A 10855-nucleotide genomic window follows, 5' to 3' on the forward strand; every position below is an offset into this window, starting at 1 on the left:
AACCTCCTGGAGATACAGGTTTGTCTCCCAGAGGTTGCCCTGTCTCTTGAATAGACTTCCCATACTTGTCAAACAGAGCACCTTTCTGACCTTCTTAAAGCACAGCCTTGATGAGTGGATGGGAAACCACAAATTTGTCCCAGGGGTTCCACCTATGTCCCTCACTGACAGGAGCGACAGGTGCTCACTGAGGTTTCTTCTTGGAGATAAACTCTTGGCTAGGCTTGTAAAAGCCCTAGAGCCATTAGCCTAGTAACCTCCTATGATCCTATAAGCAAAACATTGAAGAAAATAGAGGGTGTGTATGCTCCAAAGTTTCAGTTGTACAAACAGAAGTGGTGCACTAAAGAGGAAGGAAGGAAGGAAGGAAGGAAGGAAATTGGGTTCAAGAGTTCATGGACAACAGAGAGGAAGAAACTTTCAGATTACATTAAGAAAACATTGTTGATTTGTATCAGCAATGCACAGTCAGATGAAAAACATCATATATATTTCAATGCAAGTCAGACAGCTTGAAGGAAGAAAGCAAAGCAGAGAGATTAGAAAGAGAGAAACAGGAGAGTTAGATGTAACAACCAAATTATGAAATTAATCATTCTATCAGCATCTTAGTATTGTAGAATGTGTGATTCCAGTCAAAAGATATAGGTTCATAGGTTCATATGAGTTTACTAGGCTAATGACCCTAGGGCCTTACAAGCCTAGCCATGTAATATCCTTGTTCCCTAGTTGACCATGTTTAGATACTCAGTGTTAGCAGAGTGAATCAGTGATTAGGCACTGACTGTCCATGTCCATGAGTGACATGGTTGCCACCCCTGAAGTGAATTTGCAGTCTCACATCCATCTGTCAAGGTTGCACTTAAATTTGTTCATTGAGGAGCTATGCTCCACATGAAGTTGGAGTTTATTCCAGAGGAGAAGCAGTCGCAGAGAGACATATCTGTCTCTCCAACATGTTATGTTTATGTTACAAGCTAGGTTGAGATCCCTGGAGTGAGTGACTTTTGTCCTATTTGATTTGCAGACATGCAGCATTTCCATTAGGTCAGGGTCAGAGATCGCTTTGTAGGCCAGGCAAAGGTCACCTCTCGGCAGCTTGTAGAATACACAGTAAAGAGACAGGGTCTTCAGTCTTTCCATGTAGGTTATGTTTTAGAGGCTCTCAATTTTCCTGGTTAGGAACCTCTGTAGTCTCTAAAGCTGCTGCAGGTGATTGGTGAAATACATGCAAAAGGGAGCATTGTACTCAGTGATCTAATGAGGGTTGAGTATAGAGAAGTTATAGCATCCATAGTCTTAGATGCAAGGCCCTTGGTAAGCCACAGGACATCTACTTTCTCCTGGATGTCTGAGAAGTAGATTCCAAATAGTAGAGAGCCCAGCATGAATCCCTCTTGTACACCACTGGTAACTGGTCTGCTGGTGGAGGTGGAATTTCCAACTGGGACAGTATGTGTTCTGTTGTTGAGCCAGTTTGCTACCCATCTTTTGAATATATGTTAATCCCCAGCTGGGAGAGTTTCCTCAATGATACCTGAGTGGGGGATTCTGTCAAAGGCCTTGGGTAAGTCAGGATAAGTGGTATGTATTGCTTTACCCTTGTCCAGGGCTTTGGTGACATTCTCGAAGAAGTCCACCAGGTTTAATAAGCAAGACCTCCCTTTAACAAAGCCAAACTGGGTTGGATTTGGAGTTTGGAGGTTGCCTATGTTCTTACTGATAAGGTATATTATGACTCTTTCCATAATCTTGCAGATAAGGCTGGTTAGGATTATGGGTTTATAGTTTCCAGGGTCGGGATTACTGTTGCTGTTCTCCACTCTGCTGGAACAAAGTCAGTGCTCAGGCTATGAAAAAAAAGAGTGCCTAGTGGTTCTGCTACGTCTTGCTTTAGATTGTTTAGTAAGCAGCCTGGGATGTTATCTGGTCCTATGGTGGCTGTGTTTTGACCTTGGAGAGGGTGGATATTACCTGCTGTTTGGAGATGTTAGGTAGTTGACTGGTGACAGGGATACTTTGGTATGTGTCTGGTGGGGACAGAGGGGTGAAATTTGTGCCAAATCTGTCTGTCAGCAGGTTATCAATTTATTTTGGTTCAGTGTGAGTAGTATTGCCCACTATCAGTTCGGCACATAGATGGGCATTCCCTTTAAGATTTTGGTCATAGTTAAGGAAAACTTTATGATTGGCTTTAGCTAGAGATTTTAATTTAGCCTTGTAATTGGCTTTAGAGGACTTTACAAGATGTCTGATTTGGAAAGTAAGTTCCCTCTTGTTCTTGGATAAGAGTTTCTTCCTTCTGTTATTTATTTATTTTTATTTATTTATTTAACATTTGTTGACCGGGAAAGTCTGGAGCATTTCTACCTGGGCCTCCACTGAAAACAGGACCTGTGGAACCTAGTCGGACTTTCCCGGTCAACAAATGTTAAATAAATAAGAGTTTCTTCCTTCTGTTATATAACCTATTTATACTTACAGTCCACCGGGGTGGCCTATTTCTTCAGGAGGACCTGGTTTTAATCCTAACAGCTACAGCTGAGTCTATACAGTTGTTTAAATGTCTATACAGGGCATTTGTGTATTATTCTGCATAGGAGTCATTGCTGGCTGTGTTAGCAGGGGTTTTGAAACTTTTTATAACCTCGCTTAGTAGGCTAAAGTTTGCTTTGGAAAAGTATTTCACTTTGTTTGCTCCTGTGGGGGTGTTCAGTCTGATCTTTACTTCAAACAAGACAGATTTATGGTCTGATCTCACCAAGGAGGGCAACATACAGGGGTTAGTGCAGTGACCCCCCCCCCCATGTTGATGAGCACCAGGTTCAGGACATTCAAACCCCATGTAGGGGTGCAGACTAGCTGTTCCACAGCATTTAAATTAACAAAGTCCAGGAACTTCAGGGCAATCACATTTCTGCTTGTGTATGTTGTACACTCTATAGAAGGATATTTGAAATCTTCCATGAACAAAGTGTGTGACTGTATAGGGAGTAATTCTAGCAAGTCCAGGTAGTTGGTATGTTTCTCTTGGTTCATAATGGGGGACCTGTAGCTAGCGATGATGTGGTAAGGTGTTTTACCTATATTTAATTTTACCTCAAGTAGCTCTAGAGAGTTGTACTGTTTAACAAGTCTCAATGGTGTATTTGGGTTTAATGAAGATGAATACACCTCCACCTTTGGATCTTTCTTGCTCATTTTGAGGTTTGAATATGTGGAAGGCATTGTAGCCTTGTATGGTTAGGGTGCTCTCTGTGGCCTTGAACCAAGTCTCAGTGGCTACACAGACATCAGCATCTTCCAAGGTGAGGAGTGGAGTTTTCCGTTGAGTCTCCTAGCACTAAGCAGCACAACCTTGAGTTTGTCTCGAGTGGATTTCTTCATGTCAGGAATTCTTTTGTTCTGACATTGCCTAAAAAAGTTACTATGGAAGAGGCAAGTGTCTTTTCCAGTATCCAAAAGCCTAGATGTGATAGGTGAAGGCCATCTCTGGCAAAGCAACATGGTCTGTTGACCATGTCTTCCCAAGCTGACAGATACTGGATCCCCTTAGACTGACACCAGAAGCTAAGACAATTCCTGAAGTTAATCATTTTTGTCTGTATTGTTACATCATCCTGGGTGAAGGTAAAAGGCAACTTAGTGCTAGGGACATACTTGCCTTGGACAGATAATCTGAGAGTTCAGTTATGTCTCTCTTCATATAGTCCAGAGAGGTATGTCTCAAGTCATTCACTACAACATATACTATAAAAGAGTCATAATGGTAACTGTTGTCGAATGACTTGATTATGTGCATGATTTGATGGATACTGGCACCTGTCACGCAGCTAACCATGACTTTCTCCTTGCCCAGCCTGGTGAGGGGACATCTGTGTGTCTCACTATGGAATTGCCTATGACCAGGACATTACGTTTTTAGGTGTTTTGCCTTATGGGGCTTATTTGTTGAGACATCTGTATATGTGCTGCTATGTGTAGTGGGTTCTGTTTGTATTCTTGTATGTGTGAACTGTTTGCACTTGGGAGGTCTCTTGTCCTTTGGTAGGCACTAAGTGTGCACCTCTGCATAGGTTGGTCTATGTGACTTGACCTTGTCTTGTGAGCAAGGAGAGATGTATGTGCTGACAACCTGCTTGATGTCATGTTTATTGTTACATGAGAGGATTGATTCCAGTTTCATGGTATAGTTACATCTCTCACATACTGTATTTGCTTGATTTAGGAGCAAGGGGTTGTCAGTACACATGATGCATTTAATACATTGCCCTAGGATACCCATATCAATCAGGCTAACTGGTGAAATGTTTGGAAACTCGCTGCCCATTGTAACAGTTTAAACTGTAAGTACTAACTGTGGGGTGGGCAAGTTGGATTAGCTTTTGCTTTAAGACTAATTTGACTAACTAAACAAGGAGGCTTATTCTTTTGAGGATTAGGGGTAAAGGAGTGTGGTGATGCTGCTCAGTGTGCAACTGAGTTGCCTGCAGTACAGAGGAAAGCTTGGGAAGGTTCAACTGACAAACATCTAGGGAAAATAGTTTGTAGGAGTTTGTTACTATACAGGGCACCACTAACCCCTGCTGTGTGGTGCGCAGCCACACAAAAATGCAAGGCTTTTATACAGGCAGAATTAAAAAGTTTTAATCAAGTCTGCCAATAGGAAATCACACAGTGATCCTTCTTCCAGGAATCCCCAGCTCAGAGTATATCCATACTTTTCTGCCACAAGGGTGCTGGGGAGCTGTATTTAATGTAAAATGGCTGGATTTGATTTCAAGTGTATAAAAAGCAAACTGGATTCAGCAAGTCTGGATCTAGTCAATGCTATCTAAGCAATATTACAGTGCCAAACTAGTGCAGATAATGAAGCAGACACAGACAGAAAAAAAGGTAAAAAAGGCACAGATTAATGCAGTAAAACAGTTAAATGCAGTAGATCAACACACTTCTGCCACAAGGGTACAGATAAACATCTTCTGAATGCAGAGTAGTTGATTTGGAGCCCAAGTGTAACAAGAACACATAAACTACCTACAACAACCCTACAACTAACATATACAAAGTAATACAATACAATTGACTACTTAAAGCAACAGCAGACAGCACAATTTTTGAAACTGCTGAAGTACTGTCAGAATATAAAGGATAAGTGCAAAATAAACAGACAAAAAATATACGTAGTGCCCTTTTGTTTGTTTCCCAATTCAAACAGACCACTCAGACATCTACCACCACCAGCTAGACAATCCCAGTCCTCCCAATACAAAAGCACAATAAAGGAGTGTCTAGAGTGAAATGCTATCACAAACAAACTTATTATCCAGAGTGAAATGCTATCGCAAACAAACTTATCCAGAGTGAAATGCTATCGCAAACAAACTCATCCAGAGTGAAATGCTATCGCAAACAAACTTATCCAGAGTGAAATGCTATCACAAATAAACTTATCCAGAGTGAAATACTATCGCAAACAAACTTATCCAGAGTGAAATGCTATCGCAAACAAACTTATCCAGAGTGAAATGCTATCGCAAACAAACTTATCCAGAGTGAAATGCTATCACAAATAAACTTATCCAGAGTGAAATGCTATCGCAAACAAGCTTATCCAGAGTGAAATGCTATCGCAAACAAACTTATCCAGAGTGAAATGTTATCGCAAACAAACTTACCCAGAGTGAAATGCTATCACTAACAAACTTATCCAGAGTGAAATGCTATCGCAAACAAACTTATCCAGAGTGAAATGCTATCGCAAACAAACTTAAAGATACAGACACAGTGTGATTATTCAATAAAAGTACTTTGTTTGGATAAACAAGCCAAGATCCATTCAATTGTACAAAATGTATAAATGCATTAAAAACAAGATAGACTGATTAATAAGCCCTTCAGCCAATAAAACTACATGCAGAAATCTCTAGTGTTTCACCAGCCTAAACAGACAAGGCTACCTCCCAGTGCACTAGATGGACAATCCACTGATCTCTTGATATAAAAATAAGTGCTTGCTAGAGTGTAAAAATACATTACTGTATCCAACAGCTACATAGATAATGAACTCAGATCAAGAAAATCAATAAAACAGACAATGAGAAGCAAAATGCACTTTTTCAATACAAGCAAAAAGGCAAATAAACAATTCAAAACATTAACAGCAGTGTAGAAAGGGGAGAGCTTATTAAGCTCAATTTCCAGAGTGGGTGATTAAAAGTCATTGGGTATAAAAAAATAGATCAACAAAGGGGAGTGTGAGCGGGAAACCTAAGTGGTGCTTTTGTTTCTACAAGTTTTAAATCTTTTCAGCAAAAGACAAAGGAATAGAAATTCACTGTGTATTTAAGTATCACTCAAGAGACAATTAACCAATGAAGAAACACGTGAAATGTATAGCCTAGATAATTTAAGTCTATCTCCCACTTAGAAGAAAAACACCAGGCCAAGCAGATTTCTTAAAACAGAAAACAAAATGGAGGTGGTAAAACAGAAAGCAGGTCTATCACATACATAAAATGTAGTGTTACTTTCCTCAGGAGGGCTTTAGTTTCTAAAAGCTTGAAATCTTTTCAGCAAAAAACAGAGGACCAGAAATTCACAGATTCACAGTGTATTTAGATATATATATATACACACATATATATATATATATATATATATATATATATATATATATATATATATATATATATACACCCTTTCAAAAGTTGAAGTAAAGTACAAGCCTTTCAACTAGATTTTGTTTTATGCCACTGCTATTGTTTTATTTTCTCCAGTCTACGCAATCTTTGGCAATGTTAACCAGTTCCTGAAAATGTTTTATAGGCTCTTCTTTTAGTTGTCTTAAGAACACATCTGAGATTTGTTCCAGTTCCAAGAAATAATGAACAATGTGTTTTTCTACCTTTAAAAAATGATGCTTCTCTTTGGACACCTCTGTTCAAAACATTTTTTACATAAAATGAAATACTTATACACATGTACATACATATACACAGACACACACACACACACACACACACACACACACACACACACACACACACACACACACACACACACACACACACACACACACACACATATGTAAAGCACACATATATCCACCCATGAACACACCGACATCCTACATAAATGAAACAAACGAAAAAGTAAAATCTCAGAAAACATGAGTCTAGAAACATTTTATAAGCCTTAAATCTGCTTCCACTCAAATAACTTATTCCCTCATTGTGCTCTGGTTTACAAATACCTTAAAATATTATATTTGTCTTGAAGATAGTAGCATATACATCATGCAAATTCAGCTACATGGATAATTAATGCTATTTTCTAATAAACTTCAATAAAGTAAGTTAAATACGAAATATATTACCTTCATGAAATCACTGGTTTAGTCAAATTTTGCTGCAAAGCACAATCTCCATCGCATCTTTTCCCTTGCCATCACTTGGTACCCCCAGTTATACTTTTGCTGTATCACATGTATTGCTCTGCACTAAAATCAAGAACACCCCATACAGACATCTTGTTAATTCTGGTACAATACAGTGGTTGTTAAAAGTAATAATCTTCATTGCTATTCATAGACAAAGTGTACATTTGCACAAATACTTTCTGTGTACTGTGTTTGGTATGCTGCTGGTTATTGCCATCATTCAAGGCATGGATGCCGGTGCTAAAAGGCAGCATAAAAAAGAATATTATTTCTCCGAGAGGAGTACAGACACACAGAGTACATGGCATGACACTAGAATACAGCACAGGAGGAAACAGCTCCTTAGTAAGATATGAACTGCCTGAGATACTTACTAAAACATTGTCCCTTGCTGTACTGTACTTTCCCATCATGCCTCTGAGGGATTTTTAAAAAGTTTAGAATCAGCGGGTATGACAGTAGAGCTAAGATCATTAACATAATATGATAATGAACAGATCTAATCCTGTGAGAACTTCTACTTGTGGAGTGTCATTGTGAGGTGGCCAAAAACTTATTTTATTTGTCCCTCCTTACATCATCCAATCACCTTGCTATTCTATGCCCCACATCCATGCCAGGTCTACCAACTGTTTCTATACCCCCATTTCTGTTGGAACAGTCAGAGAACTAAAGAGCATCCTAGGGGTCTTGGCTATCTAAATCCATCATGGGGGGGGGGGGGTCCAAAGGTCAGGCTTGCTGAGGCTGTGCTGATATATTTCCCCACATCAGCAGCAGTTTAGTGAAGGATGCTGTCCTAATCTATCTTATGATTATTACACCTTCTTCACGTGCCCAGGCCTCAACCATCAAGGGATCAAGTGGGGAACACCCAAAAGACCACTCTCTCACCCTCAAGGGAAAGTAATGTCCATACCTCTCCTGCTGCTTTGCCAGATGATTAGCCACTTATAAAACCAGGGTCAGCTGGCCAATATATGTCAGTGCTTTATCCATCTACACCACCAGACAAGTGTAGTTATGGTAGCTGGTTTCTCTGCACTGCAATGCATAGCATAATAGGTATTATTCAGTATTATTCAGGTATTTTTTTCAGTTTTCACTGTTTCTCTTTCTCAGGTTTTTAATGCTGAACAATACATCAGCCCAGGACAATATGGCCGGCCATACTTACAGCAATGATAAATGTCTGTGCTTGCACAGTTCTGGTATCATAATTTATTGAAATGGGACCAACTCACACAGTTGCTACCTTTTCTAACTCTGCAGATTGTCTGGAGGATAATTTGCATGGCTGCTCTGTACATGTTTTTAGTTTACAATATGGGGTATACCTGCATACATATTCTTCAACCATTTTATAAGAGTGAGTATGAATCACAAAACACTTTTGTATGCATTTCTACTGTGTACTAGCCTTATACCATGTGAGAAAATGTCCATGAATCCTTCCTTATTATGAAATTACAGCAATCTCGTAATTTTCCTTTTATCACATACTGGTATTATCTTAATCTGATGCAGCCATACCTATCAGCATAAGGGCAAACAGTAGGATTTTTTTTTCTATTTCAGACACAGGTAAAGAATACTAATTATTGTAATGGTCCATAGTTTAAAGATAACTTTCCTTGAGAAAAATAAATAAATGAATACAAAAAATAAAATAAATAAAGAAAATTGTGGTGCAGGAAATAGACACTGAAAAAAGAAAAAAAATAGTATAAATTATGATGGAATACAAGGGATTGTCCATAGAACTCACAGTGACATCCATAACATAAACACAATGCTTTATGGGTAGACCTATATATGTATTTCCTCTGTCCATTTTACAGGAATAATATACCACTATAGAATATTCCCGAACATTGACTGAACTATGCTTCAGTGCAATTTCAGTCTTTAAATGGAGATTCTGTATTATCATGAATACTTTAAAACTTGCTGTGCTATAAATTCAGTGATACATAAAGGGAGTTATGGAAAATGCTACCCATATTTTTCATGAGTTTTTTTTTATTCTGTTATTATTAAGAAGGGATTATATGGGAGATTGAAATTTTTGTTGGAAACAAAGGCTTTCACCACAGCTACAATGAAGAATATGTTCTTATACTGCTGCAAATCAGTTGGTTGCCTTCTGTAATATAGTCTGAAACCTCAGAAGCATCATCTTATGCCAAATGCAAGCAGTGAAAGTGATTTGCAAGCAAACCCTTATGGAATGAATTGCAGTGCTGAAAGCAAGATTTGTAACAAGTGCCTGGATGAGTGCCCCTGGAAGATCTCTTTTTCTCATTCACCGCAGATACAAGTGAACTCTCAAGCCATTGCATAGCAGAAAATGTTTTTCTCCCCCATGTTTTAACTGCCTGATTACAAAGCATTCTCAGATCTCAGTATTTGAGGTTGGATTGCATTTTCTATTTGTATTTATTTATTTCCTCTGGAGAGGTCTTCACAGAGCAATCTCATTCACATGGAGGTCTTGAATAAGACAGAAAGGAAATTCATACATCAATGATACCTAATACGATATAGTTTACCTCTGGGCAGAAAACAAATCACATGCAGAGATGCAATAAAAAAAAAAAAAACATAATTCTTGGGAAGAAATGATTTCAAGGGGCAATGCAAAAAAAACATGGTAAATCGGTGAGATTAAAACCACTTGTATATAAATTGTTGTTGACAGCTTTAAGTCAAACTAAAATACAGTTTTGTGTAAGTATTTATTGTAGAAAAAAGCATCTTCTACATTCCTAATTACACAGTATGGCATGAAGAGAACATATGCCTTCTCAGATTAATGCAGTACTGACACATTGTTTTAGCTACAGTAAGCTGCCTGCTTTTTTTCTGTATCTTTGAATTACAGACTTTGAATTACTAGGCATTTCACAAACATTGGCTCATATAAAATCTCTGCATAACCCTCATTTTCTATGATTCCCCAACAGTGATTATCCAGAATGTCAGACTATTGATAATATCACAACATCAAATCAGAGATAAATGACAATCTCTATTACTGTGCTTCCTCATCTTTTACTGACTTTCTATTTTTTAAATTGAAAGTTCATGCTATATAATAAAGGGAATTGTGAGAAACTTTGGTCACATATTATCCTTTATTATATACGGTTAACTCCAAGGCATAAAGTAAGTCTTAAGGGCAAAAGACATGGAAGCCAACTGAGCTGCTAATTTGAGGGCTTTGACAAGTGATCACTATGGCACCTGTATTGCCTCTGTGGGTTCGTTGAAAGTCAGCTAAGTCAGCCAACATAATTTGTATGGAGACATGCCTAGAAATCATGTACACCAATTAACTAACATTTTTTATTTAATAGCACCTTAGTGTTTTGCAAAAAAACATTATTCACTGATATTTGTAAGTATAGCAAT

Source organism: Protopterus annectens, chromosome 5.part1 (assembly GCF_019279795.1).
Source record: "Protopterus annectens isolate FY-2018-M chromosome 5.part1, PAN1.0, whole genome shotgun sequence".
Lineage (NCBI taxonomy): Eukaryota > Metazoa > Chordata > Ceratodontiformes > Protopteridae > Protopterus > Protopterus annectens.